Source organism: Globicephala melas, chromosome 1, assembly GCF_963455315.2.
Source record: "Globicephala melas chromosome 1, mGloMel1.2, whole genome shotgun sequence".
Lineage (NCBI taxonomy): Eukaryota > Metazoa > Chordata > Mammalia > Artiodactyla > Delphinidae > Globicephala > Globicephala melas.
The window spans coordinates 1,190,634-1,206,763 of NC_083314.1; the positions used below are offsets into that span (position 1 = coordinate 1,190,634).

At 55.3% G+C, this 16,130-nt stretch overlaps 1 protein-coding gene across 2 annotated transcripts in view; it reads right to left on the minus strand.

Moving 5' to 3' along the window:
* Positions 1-11,677, minus strand: part of NAV1 (neuron navigator 1) — a 211,635-nt gene extending 199,958 nt beyond the window's left edge. For both annotated transcript variants that reach the window (XM_060284640.1, XM_030844397.2), the window contains exon 1: positions 11,462-11,677. The gene's annotated coding sequence lies outside the window, so the exon portion shown is untranslated. The remainder of the gene's footprint in view (positions 1-11,461) is intronic.
* Between the last annotated feature and the right edge of the window lie 4,453 nt (positions 11,678-16,130).

Sequence of the window (16,130 nt, forward strand, 5' to 3'; positions counted from 1 at the left end):
CTCTCCCTTTTCTGGCCTCTCCTTCGGAAACACCTTTTTCCTGCCCTCAGGCTGCTGTGTTTCCTGCCCAGGAAGAGGGCCTCTGGATCGGAGAGCGCTATTTATAGCAGACCTCCCTCCTTCCAGGCCTCGCTAGGTGAGGGTCAGTGGCCCAGGGCTACGCACAGAAGATGCCCAGGGCTTGCCAGGGTCCAACCACCATAGGAAGGAAGGGGCAGGTCCAAGAGGGAGCCTCCTCTGATGGTCAGACCGGCCCCCTGCCCAACCTCCCCGCATCTGCCAGGGACCCCACGGCTCTCCCAGGTTCCCAGACTTGAAAACTCAGAACCGCAGAGGCAAAGACTTACAGGATTTAGATCTGGAGAAGAAGCTAGAGACTAAACTTGATGAGGAAATGGAGACTCAGAGAGGGGAGGGAATCTGAACAAGGGCACAGGACGTTAAAGCAGGTCCTCCAGCCACAATCACCCCTGGCACTGGCCGTACACGACACAGCTACAAAGGCGTTGGTACGCATCGCCTCATTCCACGTCAGGAGGCAGGTGGTATGTGAGGGGCTGGACTGCGTCATCAGGAGAAGATCGTTGAAGGGGGGTGGTGGTGGGATGAACCGGGAGGCTGGGATTGACATGTACACACTAATATGTATAAAACAGATAACTAATAAGGACCTGCTGTATAAAAAAATAAATAAAATAAAATTCAAAAAAAAAAAGAAAAGATTGTTGAAATACTAACCCGCAGTGTCTCAGAACGTGCCCTTATTTGGAAATAGGGTCTCTGCAGATGTAATTCATTAAGACGAGGTCACACTCAAGTAGAGTTGCCCTTATAAGCAGGGCGCCCTCGTACGTAAGTAGAGGGAAATCTGGACACAGATGCACATGAGGACCCCACAGGGAGGAGTTGGCCACGTGGTGACAGAGGCAAAGGCCGACGTGATGCGTCGACCAGCTGAGGGACACCAAGGACGGCTGGCAACTCGGGAGGCCGGGAGAAGCAAGGAAGGACCCCCCAGCACAGGTCTGCGGGGAGCACAGCCCTGCCGACACCTGGAGTCCAGACTCGCAGCTCCAGGAACCGAGACGATAAACTTCCGTAGTTTTAGGCCACCCCGTTAGTGGCACTTTGCGATGACAGGTCCAGCAAGCTGACACAAGGGGCCGGTCCTCTTGGGCAGACGAGGACGCTGAGGCTGGGGCAAGTCAAGTGCATCCCCCGGGTCCAGGCTCAGGGCAGCAGGCTCGCTGCCTCTCCATCCTGGTCCTTCCCGTGTGCAACTCACTGCGGCCTGCTGCTTCCCACCGGCTCTCGCCGCCTTCCTGCAGGGCTGCCCTCGCCGACTGTGACAGCAGATCTGCCGGCTGGCTCTCCCTCTCTACCCATCCGTCCACTCAGAACCTCTCCTGGGAGCCCACCGTGCGCCAGGCTCGGAGCACGTGCTGGGGTGCCTCCAGAGACCAGAGCCGAGCTGGAGCTCCGGACACCGGGTCAGACGCCCTCTCGGACCTCGGGTGTCTCCCCACCGGCTTGGCGCCACCAGTGGGGCCGGATGTCCCAGCTGGTCCATGATCTGAACCTTCCAGGAGGGAAGGTGGCTCCCAGCCCACGAAGGAAAGAAGCGGCACCAGGGCCACGCACAGGGAGCCACGAAACGGGATGTGGTCTCGGCACAAGGAAGACGACACCGCCAACCTCAAAGGCCTCCAGCACATCTTCACTCTCAAAACCCCAGCAGAGATCCTGGTGATGCGGGAAGATGTGGCTCCTGGAACGGGACAAGCGTTGGAAGCTTCCGCCAGAAACAAACCGGTTCGTCGCCACGGCAGGAATTAAAAGGAACAAAGTGGAAGCTTCCCCGTAGTGTGTTGAGCGAAGGGAGTCAGACACACAACAGAACCCACTACGTGACCCACGTACGTGAAGTTCAAGAACGGGCACCACGAATCTGTGGCGATAAAAATCTGAACAGGGAAACAATGGTGGGAGAGGTGTCCTGACCAGGAGGGACAGGAGGAAACTGGGCTGATGGAAATGTTCTATATCTGGACTGGGGTGTGGTTACCAAGGTACGTTCATTTGTTAAAAACACATGAGACGGGACACTTAACGGTTTGTGTTATTTCACTGTTTGTAAATCATACCCCAATTAAACTACAACAGAATAGGGGGAAAAGAAGGAGAAAAGGGTTCCTTCCCTCTGGGTTGGAGGGAAAGGCCAGCCCAGGGCCCAGAGCATGGGGGGCGCCGTGGACGGTGAGGGGAAGAGTTTTCTTCGACTGCTTTCCAGGTTGGAGTCTCGCTCGGGCTCTGCTCAGCCCGCGGCCAGCCTGAGGCGCCAGCCACCTTCACTTCACAGAGGCGGGTGGACGCGGACAGAGTAGAAGCCACCCCTCCCCCCCCCACCCCCACCCCCCGGTCCATGGGCTGCTGAGCACGGCTCTCTCCCCCTCATAAATCAGGCCCTCCTTCCGCCTGAGGCATCCGGGCTGAGCCCTCCCTGGTGTCCTGCTGCCATGGCGACCGCCCCAGCCTGGATCTGGGCTCCGGGGGCTCGAGCTCATCCTTTCAAATCTCCCACCTTCCCATATACTCTGCCTCGTCCACACCTGCGACCTCTCCTCCCGACGCCGCGGCTGTGTGCAATGCCCTGGAAACACAGCCTGGGCCAGCGGCTGGGCAGGCTCTGCCGGAAGAGCCCCAGGTCCCTCCACACCCCCTGCCCCCCCCCAGAGGCCTGCAGACTGGAGCCCACCGGGGCCCAGAGAGATCACACGTCTCAGAGCCGCACCCCTCCCCCCTCCCTGTCCGGCATACAAACACCCCTTTGGGGATCAATCCACCCAGAAGTGTGGTCTGCGGGACTGGGGCACTGAGTGCTTGCAGCCTCCTCGCTTTGTCCTGTCACTGGCCCAGCCAGCGTTCACCCTCCGAGGCCCACATGGAGCGGCCACAGGGGCAGCGTGGAGCATCCGATGATACTGACCAGCGCCCGCTCCAGCCAGGCAGCTCCTGACACACTAACCCTAGGACGACTCTCGCCATTCCGTGCGGTAGCAATGACGGTCCCCATCTTACAGTCGCAGGAGCCCGGCTCAGACGGACCCCCATCTCCCACCGCAGAGGCCCCAGGAGCAGCTGAGGACCCAGGAGGTGGCCTCTCACCCGCCAGGGAGAGTCAGGACCGGGGCTCCCCTTGGCAGGAGAGAGGGACGGACACCCACGGCCACCTGGCCCTCAGCTACGAACAACCCACCCCCTCCCCTCGAGGCATCAGTGAGCAAGGATTTCCTGAGCCTGACTCCCCGCCGGGACCCAGCCAGGCCACCTCCAGCTCGAAGGCCAGCCCAGCGTGGCCCAGCGGGCTTTCCTCTGCCCTGGGCGGCCTCTCGCAGACACATCGGCCCGCCAGCCCCCGCCCGGATCCCAGACACAGGGCTTTGTCTGCGCTGGACATGGTGCCAGAGTGTCCCGGGCCCTCTGGCCAGCTCAGCAGGGCCTTCCCGCCCTCTTCCCACAACTACTCCAACCCTGCGGCCACGTTCTGGGCTCCCCTAGTGGCCAAGGCCAGCAAGAGGAAGCGGTGGGATGACTCAGGGGTGACGTGGCCTCCAGAGACGTGCCCCTGTGATGACATCTGGTAGGGAGATGGGTAACGGCGGGGAGGTCTGGATTCACGGGAGATGCGGACCTCGGGAGGGGCCGGTGTGTCAGCTCCAGACCAGCTAACAAGCCAAAGAGTCTCAGTGTATTGCCAGAAGAACACAGGCTAAATTCCTGCAAAAGGGTTATTTTCAACTCTGAGGAGAAAATGAGAAACAGAACTGAAAACATAACACTTGACAGTGCTCCTTGGACTAAGTGGGTAAAATTTGTAGGAGTGATGAAATCGGCACCCAGGGAGCCTCTGCTACTAGTGCTTTGGGGGGTTACCCACACAGCCGGGGATGATACACTGATAACTCGACTCCCTGCTTTGCCACCTTTAGACAATATCTGCCGTTACCCGACAAAATAGTAGAAAATAAGAGTCTCTCTCTTTCTCCTTCTCTTCCCCCAATATTTTATTTTCATTCCTTTTATCGGTTATTTCCCACCTATAACCTTGAGTTTTGTTTTCTTGTTTTAGGACGCTTTGACGACTCTCTCGAACCCCCAGCTGGATAAGACGAGAGCACTGGAGAACCTCCTGGCCGCTCCCCTTCTCCCTCCCCTCGGTCACATCCGCTTGATTCCCCTTTGCCCAGCGACCAGCAGTCACACTGAACTTGCTTCAAAAGGAACGCAGGTCACTTATGGTGTTTGGACTGCTGGAGTGTGGTTTATACCAGCCTTGGAGGCTCCCAATCTCACTTTCCTCGTCTGTAAAATGGGGACAGCATAGCAGGTCCTAAGGCCTCACAAGACAAGATGGCTTTCTGTAAGTAAGATCACACGACATGCAGCCTGGGATGGTCATGACGGCTCACGTTGGTGGGGCCGCTGGGATAACTCTCTGAACCTCAGTTTCTTCTCCAGTGAAATGGGGAGAAGATGAGTGCCCGTCTCGCTAAGAGGTTGTAAAGACTAAATGAAATCATAAGAATCAAAGTGCTTTGCAAAACTCAGGGCATCCCCGTCCCAATTTAAGGGGTCATGACACCAGTTCCCTCTTTCGGGAGATAAAACCGCAGCGCAGGCCCCAGCACACCAGGCGGAGGGGAGATGCACAGCTCCCTAGAGGGCATCCGGGGAACGACTGGGAAATCTGAATGCGGCCCATTTGTTACATATAATAACGCTATTCAATTCACTATCATCGGGTGTGATTGTGGGGCTAGAAGTCCTCAGTCTCAGGAAATGCACGGGCAATCGTTAAGGGTTAAATACCACCATCTCAGCAAGTTATTTTCAAACGGCTCGGGAAAGTGTTATTATATATACACCGATGCGGATAAATGGGGAGAGAGAGACACAGCATCGGGGCAAAACGTTACCAATCAGAGAACCCAGTCACTGTCCTATCACTCGCCTTCTCTACTGATATGACATTTTTTCAAAATAAAACATCACAGGGAAAAAACTTTCCACGTCGGAAGCACCCTAACTGTCGTGGCGCCTTTCCTGTCCCCAGGGAAGCAGGGGCGGGCCCTGACCCCACAGCTGCCACCACCACCACCCCCCCCGAGTGCGTGCGTGGCATGGGGGTGCTGGGGAGGGCCCAGGGACTCGCAGAACCACCCCAGACGAGGGCCGGGCGGGCAGCTGCTGGTCCCGGCCCGGGGCGTCAGCTGTCTCCTTTGTTAAAGGAGAGCAGACAGACAGTTGGCATCTTAGCAGTACCTGGAGCCCAGCCTCCTGCCCAGTCAACTCAACCATCTGCACCAATGAGCTTGGCAAATTCTACACGCTGCTCCAAGTCTGCAGAAAGCTAGGGAACACCAAAAGAACACGAGGCAACACAGACAGCAAAGGGCAAAAGACACCACCAGACTCTCCCTGCTTTACGCCTTATCCCGTGTCCCCAGCTGGACAGCCAGCTCGCAGGCTCTGGGGGGCGATCCACACGTCAGAAAGAGAGCTGCCTTCCCAGCTGATGGCAGGCATCTGCCGACGTGCAGGGAGCTCGGGACTGGAGAGCCGTCCTCTGTTCGGATGGAGATGGACCCCGGCTTGTCCTAAGGGTGATTAGTGCAACGAGGAGGGTGAGGGGAATCTCACCCTGACCGTCCCTGGACCAGGGCAGGCTCCATGGGCTCACGTGACCCAATCGCTCTCCGAGTGGATTTCCCAACCTGGCCAGATCACGGGAATCGCTGTGATGGGAGGGGGAGTGGTGGAAGGGTGGGACTGGGGAACAGTGTCTTAGGAGTGAGGCATTTTCATTCAGCTCTCCCTGGGGAAGAAGCGGCGTCTCCACCAGGTGCTCTGGCGGCCCAGGTCCCACAGACAGCACGGAGGCCAGTGGGGAGAATAGGATTCCAATCGCTAATATGTGTGGAACATTCATCACGGGCTGAGGACTTTGCATGCAAAGTCAAGACCTGAACCTTGACTCCCGGTCTGCCTCGATTCATGGTCCAGATTCTTACTATGACATCATCCATCTTCCCAGAAGACACTTGAGACCATACCCAGTGAGGACGATCTGAAGGAAACAGGGCAGAGGAGGAGCCCGGGCAGCGCGTGGCATCTGCTTCCAGACCCTGAAAGGCTGTCACCGTGTGGGGCAATAGCACTTGCTCCGCGTGGGTTATTGCTAGCCCCCCACTTTATTTGGGGGTGCATTTGGTGAAGCCCATTCACCTTTGGTATCTTCACCAGAGGCAGTCACACCCACGAAAGATAAACCCAGGAGGAACCCTGAAGGACAGAGCATTCACATACAGAACCAGATGGTTTCAGCACACAGTTGTGGGGGGTCCCCAGCCAGAGGACCCTGGAGGGGATGGTTTAGAGGCGCCTGTGGTACCTGGAAAGCAAACATGGGGCTTCGTGACATGGTTCTTTCCAACTATGAAAGTTTAGTTCTACAGAAGTTGGCATGTATTCTATTTACAAATGGATTTTAAAGTCGGGGAGGGATGTAAAGTGGGTCAGTTTTACTGTCCAGATGGGGAGGGAGTTGCGTCACCGAAAGCGGTGACCAGCCAAGGGTTCCAGGGAGGAAATCAGCTCAGCCACCGAGCGGCCGTAACCCTCACCGTGCCTCAGAGTCACGGAGGCAGCTGTGTCCAACCAAGGGAAGCCGACACTCTGGGGCTGGGCCCAGGGACCCGTCCGTCCTGGTCAAAGCTCCCCAGTGAGTCCAACGGGCCGTCAAGATGGAGCCACTGAGCTGGAAAAGGCAGCTCACGCTGGGGTGGCCTTGGTGCCCTCCCCACGAAGACCCGGAGTCAGTTCACGTCTACACCTGCGTCAGCTCACGTCTACACCTGGGTCACTTCATGTCTATATCTGGGTCAGCTCACGTCTACACCGGGGTCACTTCATGTCTATATCTGGGTCAGCTCATGTCTACACCGGGGTCACTTCATGTCTATATCTGGGTCAGCTCACGTCCACACCTGGGTAAGCCCATGTCTACACTTAGTGAGCTCATGTCTACACCCGGGTCACTTCATGTCTATATCTGGGTCAGCTCATGTCCACACCTGGGTCAGTTCATGACGACACCTGGATCAGCTCACGTCTACACTTGGGTCAGCTCATGTCTACACCTGGGCTTGTCAAATGTCTCTGACACAGGGGCAGTGGTTGAGCGAGTGTTTAAGTCAAAAAGATCTGAATCAAAGTCCCTCTAAGATGTTCCCTTTGGACATGGGGTGAGGTCCTTTAATCCTTCAATGCCTCAAAGTCCTGACTTTTCTAGTTATTACAAAGTTTTCGCAAATTCATGGACATAGAAAGCAGGATGGTGGTTGCCAGGGGTTGGGGAGTGGGCAGAAGACGAAGAGTTACTGCCTACTGGGGACAGAGTTCTAGTCTGGAAAGATGAAAAAGTTCTAGAGACGGATGGTGACAACAGTTATACAACAATGTACTTAATGCCACTGAACCGTACACTTAAAAGTGATTAAAATGGTCAATTTTATGCTATATATATTTAACCACAATAAAAATTTTTAAATGTTTAAAGTACAATAACTATAAAGAAAACTATAATAAACATGTACCCACCCACCCAACTACAGAATGTTAGCACTTTGTCAAATTTTCTTCAGTTTTTTAAATAAAAGAATGAAATTTTGCATATTTTTTTTAAAAAAAGCTTTCAGAGGGATTTTTTTCAGGAATTCAAAGGTACTTCAACATAAGAAAATCAATGTAATTATCAAAGCACATGATGAACTCAACTGACACAGAAAAAAAGCATCTGACAAAATCCAACACACTTTCATGATAAAATACACTTAGAAAAGTTGGATTAGAAGGGATTTCTTCAACATGATGAAGAGCATTTATGAAAAACCCACAGCAGACATTCTACTCAGCGCTGAAGACTGAAAGCTTTCCCTCTAAGATCAGGGGCCAGACAGGGCTGCCTGCTCTCACCAGCCGCTCAACGCTGGATGGGAGGTTCCAGCCAGAGCAGTTAGGGAAGAAAGAGCAGTTAAAAGCCATCTGCACTGGAAAAGAAGGAGTAAAATTATCTCTGTTCACAGTTGACATGACCCTGCATATGGAAAATCCCAAAGAATCCACCCATACAAAAGCCAAAAGAGCTAATAAACAAATGTTTCAGGCGACAAAACCAGCACACAAAAATCAATTGTGTTTCTACACACCAGCAGTGGACAATCCAAAAAAGAAACGGAGAAAACGATCCCACTCAGGAAAGCTTTCAGAGCGTCGGAGGACTGGGCATCGGAAGAGTCTCAGGGCCCCTTGAAGCGGGGACATCTCGTTACTAATGGGCCTTGGTGGCGGAGCGTGCATCAGCGAGCACCTTGAGTTTTTCGTGTGTGTTAGCGCGTCTCTTACTAGAATCAAGGAGAGCAAACAGGTCTGATGGGGATGATGGTCTGTGCAAGAGAAACGGAACCACGGCCGCAGGCAGGCCAGAGTGACCTGGGGCTCAGCCTTCTTGCCTCCCTTCACATCGCAAGAGCCACAGGAAGCTGGCGAGCAAAATCCCAGGCCCCCTGGAGGAAATCAGGCCTGAGTCAGCCTTCCCAGGAGGGGGAGGGAACAGACGAGGCCCAGGAAACTGTTTACGTAGGGGGGGTGTTTTCCACTTGAAAAGTTGGTGGGTTTTTTTTTTTTAAGTTGAAGAAGGAACTAGAAGTGGTTTTTTTGGTTTGTTTGTTTGTTTGTTTTTGAGGTACGCGGGCCTCTCACCGCTGTGGCCTCTCCCACCGCGGAGCACAGGCTCCGGACGTGCAGGCTCAGCGGCCATGGCTCACGGGCCCAGCCGCTCCGCGTCATGTGGGATCTTGCCGGACCGGGGCACGAACCCGCGTCCCCTGCATGGGCAGGCGGACTCTCAACCACTGCGCCACCAGGGAAGCCCTAGGAGTGTTTTTAATGATTGTTTTGTGACTCGGGGCCAGAATGATGGAGTGTTTGCCAAGGATAGACACATTTCTCAGTCCTCCGTGGTCCCTAGACTCTAAGAGCTGGTGGTTGGTTCCATGACACAGACGCTCTCCGTCCCCCTTGTTTCTGTTCCTCTCTCTTGCCAACAGCTATGGAACATCTTCTGAGATCTACGGATGGCAATACTAGGAAGAGAAACATTCTGATGCACGGAAGTGATTGGCTGAAAGGGAAGGAGTCCTAGACCGGGAGCCAGAAGCCGTGCGTTCTAGGCTGGCTTCCGCAGCCCCAGCTGTGCAGCTCTGAGCCCCTCCACTCCCTCCTGTAGGCCTTGATTCCCCGCTGTAAAGGGGAGGGCAGGGCAGGGGCTGGGAGGCGAGACCTCTTTAGACTAGTGCTTCTAAAGGCCAAACCCTTTAAGAATTCAAAAGAACTTTAAAAGAAAAGGGAAGTCACATTGATGGGAAATGGAAAGATGAAAAGAGAGACAAGTTTTAAAAGATGGACAAGAGCTGTTTCTTCTCTAGGCCATTCTTTCCTACTGGGCCAAAGCTGGGCTAATACCAGAGGCTCCCAAGGACTCAGGAGGGGGCCAGGTTTGGGAAGGGAAGGAAAAACAGCATTGCTGTTCTCAGTTTGCTCAGGCCAGGACTTCCCAAGGAGATCCCAGAAAGGGCCTGCATGCTTAAAGCTTGCCCACCTGTGGACAAATCCACCTCATTATGGACCAGGTTTGCAGGGGAAAAGGGGGGTGGGGGGATGGTGGCGGAGGCAAATCACACGACTCCCAAAGAAAGACATAAATAAGAATAAATGGGCACCGGAGTTGGATGGGAGACCTCTGGGTGGGACCCCAATTTTTTTTTCCCAATTGTATTAATTTGGCAAACATTTGAAAGATGCCTGCTGAGCGCTGGGCGTGGTCAGACAGGACAGCGGGCAGGAAGGCCTTCACAGGGAGATAAAAACACAAAGCAGAATGGAAACCTGCCCCGGGGGAGTTCAGAGTAGGGGCTCTTCCCTCTAAACCTGGGGAGCTCGGGGAAACAGACCCTAGAGGCTGCAGCACAGATCAGAAAAGCCTTGGTCATTCTCTCCTGCTCCATGGTACACAAGTAAGGAACGACCTGCTCTCGGGTCATCCAGGAAGTGAGCAACACAGGCTGATACGGAGCTACAAACTGATCAGCAACTTTCCCCTAGAAACCACTGGTAAAAGCACGGACCGCTGTAAAGCTCATCTCGGGCGAGGAAACGCACAATCACTGCGATTCCCTGTCTCATTTTCCCAGTTTAATCCCAAAGACACACAAACCCAAATTCAAAGCAGGATACAAAAAATTCATAAGCAGGCTGGAGTCCTCTGTGTCTTTGGCCTGAAGGGAGCCCAGGTCTACCTAGTGGCAGCTCCGCCTACTAGGGGGAGGGTTCTTTGTGTGAAGTCCTGCAGCCCCGTTATAAGAGTCTCAGGGGACGCCGCGTAGGGGAACAAAACGCAGGCAGGATGCAAACCCAGGCAGACCCTCTACTTCTGCAGCGCGAACAAGGCCGCAGGCTTCTCAGCTTGAATTTGAACGAGCCAATGGTGTGCCAACCACTGAAACGGGAAGCCAGATAAACGGCACATTATCGAGGGGGATCCGGCGCGTCCCAGAAGCCGGCGCCAGCTGCGCCCTGGGCTGTCTTAACAAAGTCCCATTGACTCACCAGCTGATGTTCCCATGTTGGGCTCGGGGACAAGGAACCCTCTCTGCAGCGTGGACGTCAGAGCTGCACACCATCCCCACCGCCCCCACTCACGCCTCCCCGATCCTGCCTCCCCTCTCTGCCCCCTGCAGACCTGGCCAGTTCTTTATCTTCCGACCAGTTTCTGTCGGCTGTGAGAATAGAAGGGACCCCAGGGCCCAAGCACCGGGGACTCTTAGGTGAGCTCCCAGAGCGGCCACCCTCTCTTTTTCCCTCCCTCCCAGCTGCTCCGGGAAGCTTTCTCAGGCGTGCCAGGAGGACAGCCTCCGGGCCCGTGCGATGCTTCTCGGTGCATCCGGGGGCCAGAGAACGTTTTCTGGAACAGTGCGCCAAGGTCACCTGCCCAGCTGTTCAGCTTGCTCCGCTGGGGTGGGAGGAGAAGACGTGGGCAGGGTGTGTGTGTGTGTGTGTAATGTAGCCCTCGGTGTCTCTAATCAGAGGATCTCAACACACTTTCAACAGCAAGGCAAGGGAAACCGAGGCTCCGAAAGGTTGAACTTGGGTGGCCCATGGTGAGTCAACTCCTGGACCAGACGCGCAGCCCCGCGTGGACGCTCACCCTCCCGCGGGCGCAAGCTCACCCCCCGGCGCTCGGGCCCTCCTGCCCTGCAGAACCCGCCAGCCCCGTCCCTCAAAGCGGGGAGCATCAGACTCGAACCCACCCCGCGACCGCCAGGTCCCTGAGCGGGCCACTTACCCGCGCGCCTGCGCCCCGGGGCCCCGGGTCCACGCATCCCGACGGCGCCGGCCAGGCCCACGGCGCGAGGAGAAAGTTCTCTGGCTCCCGCGCTGGTCGGCTTCCCCCGGAGTCTCGGCGTCCGCGCTCCGGTCGCGGGTGGCACTAGGGCCGCCGCCGGCCCGGGCCCCACGACGCGGAGTGAGGCGGCATCCCGAACAAAGTGCGTCCCCTGCCGGGCGCGGGGCGGAGCCTGGTGACCCGCTGCCCCGGGCACACGCCGGCCGCCTCCCCGGGCCGGGGGCGGAGGCTGCGCCGCCGAGCGCCCCGCTCCCCCCGCGCTGTGCCAGTTGAACCCGCAGAGGGGCGGAGGCGCCGGGCCCTTCCAGACTTTGTCATTGGAAAGCTATTCCCGTAACCCTTTCCTGCCTTCGCCTTCCGTCCCGCCTCCGCGGCCGCAGAAAGGCGGAGCTGGGTGGCGGGGCAGGAAGCCTCCGCACAATCAAGCGTTTCCTCGGCCGGGACCCGCCGCTTCCAGGCCCGGCCCCACCCCCACGCGCCCTTGGGCTGCCGCCGGCCGGCAGTTCTTAGGAGCGCGGACAGAGGGGTCGGCCGGGCCTTCCCACCCCCTTCCGCCCGCGCCCCCTTCCTTCCTCTCTGTTCTGTTCCGCTTTCTGGTCTGGGACGCGGATGCAGAGGGGAGGGGAGACCCCAGAAGGGCCGGGCATATAGTAGGTGCTCAGTAAAATGCGTGGGGCTTTGCCCGACCTCGCGACCCTGCCACGGGCCCTTTCTCCTTCTACGGCCTGGGAGGGGGAGGAGGGAGGGGGAGAAGAAACGACCAGACCCAGAGAGAGGGGCTGGAAGTGGGGCCTCGGCCAGAACCTAGTGCAGCCTGGGCAGTGCGGCCTCCACTGACCCTGCCTCCCGGGACAGGGCAGAGGAGGTCAGGTGCCTGGGCTTCTGGAGCAGGCTTCGAGCTCTGGGAGAAAGGCGGCAGTGCGACCAAGGACCCACCAGATTGGGACCAGAGGCGTCGCCAGCTCCAGTCAGCAAACATGATTGATTATTTCCGGGGCCAACTCCCTGGGAGGTTTCCCAAAGTTTCACCAGCAACGGGTCAACCAGAGGGAAGCAGGGTCAGCAGAGTCCTGCCCAACCCCGTCCAGTCAGTCAGTCGGGTCACAGTGGCTGGGGACCTAAGGGAGTGATAAAGGGACACTAGACAGTGGACAAGCAGTGGCGTTGAGGAAGTTCCCAACTAACCAGGGAGAAGGGTTTCTATATGGGAATAACCTGCCTTTTCTTTGCGGGGGAGGGGCTATCTCAGAGGGACACAGGGGGCGAGTCCTTGCCCTGTGGGTACAGTGGCTGGAAGTGTGGGCTCGAAGGCAGATTGCCTGGGTTCATATCCTGGATCTGCTTCTCATCAGCCATGGGAACCAGAATGGATTCTTTAACCTCTGACCATTTCGGTTTCTTCATCTGTAAACTGGGGTGATGACAGTTGCCATCTCCCACGATTGTTGGTGAGAGTAAGTGTGCTAATCTAGGCGGCACACTCAGAATAGTGCCTGCGCTACTCAGTAAACATCAATTATTATTTTGATCCCTGAGTCATGCAACCCTGCATCCAGTGTGTCATTCAGCCATGTGCTAACTGGAATCTCTCTCGCTTTTCACAGGCTCCTCGGCCTGCTAAGGGGAGCCTGGTCCTCTCGGAAGAAGCACTGTCCTTTCTCGAGGGCCCATAGGGTGGGCCAGCTGAGTTCCTCACCTCCTCGGTCTAGGGACCAAGGATTACACAGCAGGCTTGCAAAGCAGTTTCAGAGACTGAACTGCCCTCTGGTCCACGGTGAGGCTGCACACGGGGCCCCACCCATACTGGTAATGGCAGGAAGGTGCTGTTCCTTGGGTGCTGAATGGGGAAGAAGGCTAAAGCCATGGTTTTCTTTTTCTAATTTATTTATTTATTTATTTATTGGCTGTGTTGGGTCTTTGTTGCTGCACGAGGGCTTTCTCTAGTTGCGGCGAGCGGGGGCCACTCTTCGTTGCAGTGCACGGGCTTTTCAATGCAGTGGCTTCTCTTGTTGCGGAGCATGGGCTCTAGGCCCGTGGTCTTCAGAAGTTGTGGTGCGCGGGCTCAGTAGTTGTGGCTCGCGGGCTCTAGAGCGCAGGCTCAGTAGCTGTGGCGCACAGGCTTAGTTGCTCCGCGGCATGTGGGATCTTCCCAGACCAGGGCTCGAACCCGTGTCCCCTGCATTGGCAGGCGGATTCTTAACCACTGCGCCATCAGGGAAGTCCCAAGCCATGGTTTTGTAAGGGTTAAATCTCTTCCTTCGTGAGATCAGTATTTCTCTCCCATTCATGAATGGCTGATCACACCAGTCCCCCGACCCTGCTCCAAATGTCCCAGTCACAGACCTGCAGCAGTGAAGTGTGTCTGGATAAACACGCTGGCATATGGACAGGTAGGGGGGTGGGCAGGGGATGAACAGACCAGCTCTAGTTGTGCTGAAGGGCAGAGGCAGTGACAGCTCCTGAGAGACAAGGTGGTGGGACAGGGCGGCAGAGAGAAGCCACAGTGACCGTGGACGCAGGGCCGCCTGGGTGGGAAGTAGGGTCCCCCCCCCAGCCCAGGAGAGGCCTCTGCCAAGTGCCTGCCTGTGAGCAGTTTTCCTCCGAACACAGTGATGACTCTGTTGCTCTACATCAAGCAAATGGCTTTTCCTTAAATATGAAAATCAATAAGTAAAGGCAAGGGCCTGGCCACCGGGAGAGGAGATTGGAGGCGCTGGCCACAAGGGAAACGGTGAGATGCAGGCTCAGAATCATCCCCCCACCCCACCCCAAGGCAGCCTCCAGGCCCTGCTGACCCCCCTGTGACTCCTTAAGCCCAACAGCTGCCCCTGGTCCCCTCCTCCATCCACGGCTTAGAGCCCATCCTGAATCAGGGCAGGAGATTGCTAACGAGAGGATTAATGTCAACGTGACAAATAGGTTTTAAAAAATCAGCCCAGGAGCCTGTTGTCACCCGTGGTCTCAGACCTGGCTTGAGTTGAGATGCTCCGGGAGCCCCAGCTCAGCAGGTAGCATTTCCAGGCCTGGCCTGATTTCCTGGGGCCCCTGCCCATTTCCTGCCCCCCTGAGCTCTGAGGACCGAGACTAATCTGTTTTACGTTTGGGATCCGGGAGTTTGCACTGTCAGAGCTCCCCCATCCCATGTGGCCCGCCAGGGTCTGTCTGCACCTTCCCGCTCCCGTTAGGCGCGCCGAGCCGTCTGTAAGGCAGGGATGGGAGCAAGTACATCACTTTATTTCTTGAGCCTTTAATAAACGTCGTTAGAGGGAGCCTCTGGCTTCCTCCTCGAAAGAACAGTGGAAAAACACTGGGTGTCAGAGGACCCGAGTCCACACTCTGGCGGGGCCCTTGCCGAAGCACATGCTCATCCGTAAGCGGGGTGACACCCAGGGGACACCACCGCCTACCGAGGCCTGGGTGAGCGTTCAGTGAGAGCCGAAGAGAAGGTGTGGTAGGTAGTGCTGAGCATTTGCCAGCAGAAGCTCGATTATCAAACAGAAAACACAGCTCATACCCCGGCCCCACCCCATCCCACCTGCATCCCACATCCCCTCGGGCATACTCTCCATGTTCGAAAACACGCTTTTTTTTTAACGTCTTTATTGGAGTATAATTGCTTCACAGTGGTGTGTTAGTTTCTGCTATATAACAAAGTGAATCAGCTATATGTATACATATATCCCCATATCCCCTCCCTCTTGCGTCTCCCTCCCACCCTCCCTATCCCACCCCTCTAGGTGGTCACAAAGCACCCAGCTGCTTTCCCTGTGCTATGCAGCTGCTTCCCACTAGCTATCTATTTTACATTTGGCAGTGTATATATGTCCTTGCCACTCTCTCACTTCGTCCCAGCTTCCCCTTCCCCCTCTCCGTGTCCTCAAGTCCATTCTCTACATCTGCGTCTTTATTCCCGTCCTGCCCCTAGGTTCTTCAGAACCTTTTTTTTTTTTTTTAGATTCCATATTATGTGTTAGCATAATGGCCACCATTATGCTATGTTAGAGAAATGTTTTTCTCTTTCTGACTTACTTCACTCTCTATGACAGACTCTAGGTCCATCCACCTCTCTACAAATAACTCAAATTTCATTTCTTTTTATGGCTGAGTAATATTCCATTGTACATATGTGCCACATCTTCTTTGTCCATTCATCTGTCGATGGACGCTTAGGTTGCTTCCATGTCCTGGCTATTGTAAATAGAGCTGCAATGAACATTTTGGTACATGACTCTTTTTGAATTATGGTTTTCTCAGGGAATATGCCCAGTAGTGGGATTGCTGGGTCATATGGTAGCTCTATTTTTAGTTTTTTAAGGAACCTCCATACTGTTCTCCATAGTGGATGTATCCATTTACATTACCACCAAAAGTGCAAGAGGGTTCCCTTTTCTCCACACCCTCTCCAGCATTTATTGTAGATGTTTTGATGATGGCCATTCTGACCGGTGTGAGATGATATCTCATTGTAGTTTTGATTTGCATTTCTCTAATGATTAGTGATGTTGAGCATTCTTTCATGTGTTTGTTGGCAGTCTGTATATCTTCTTTGGAGAAATGTCTGTTTAGGTCTTCTGCCCATTTTTGTATTGTGTTGTTTGTTTTTTTGGTA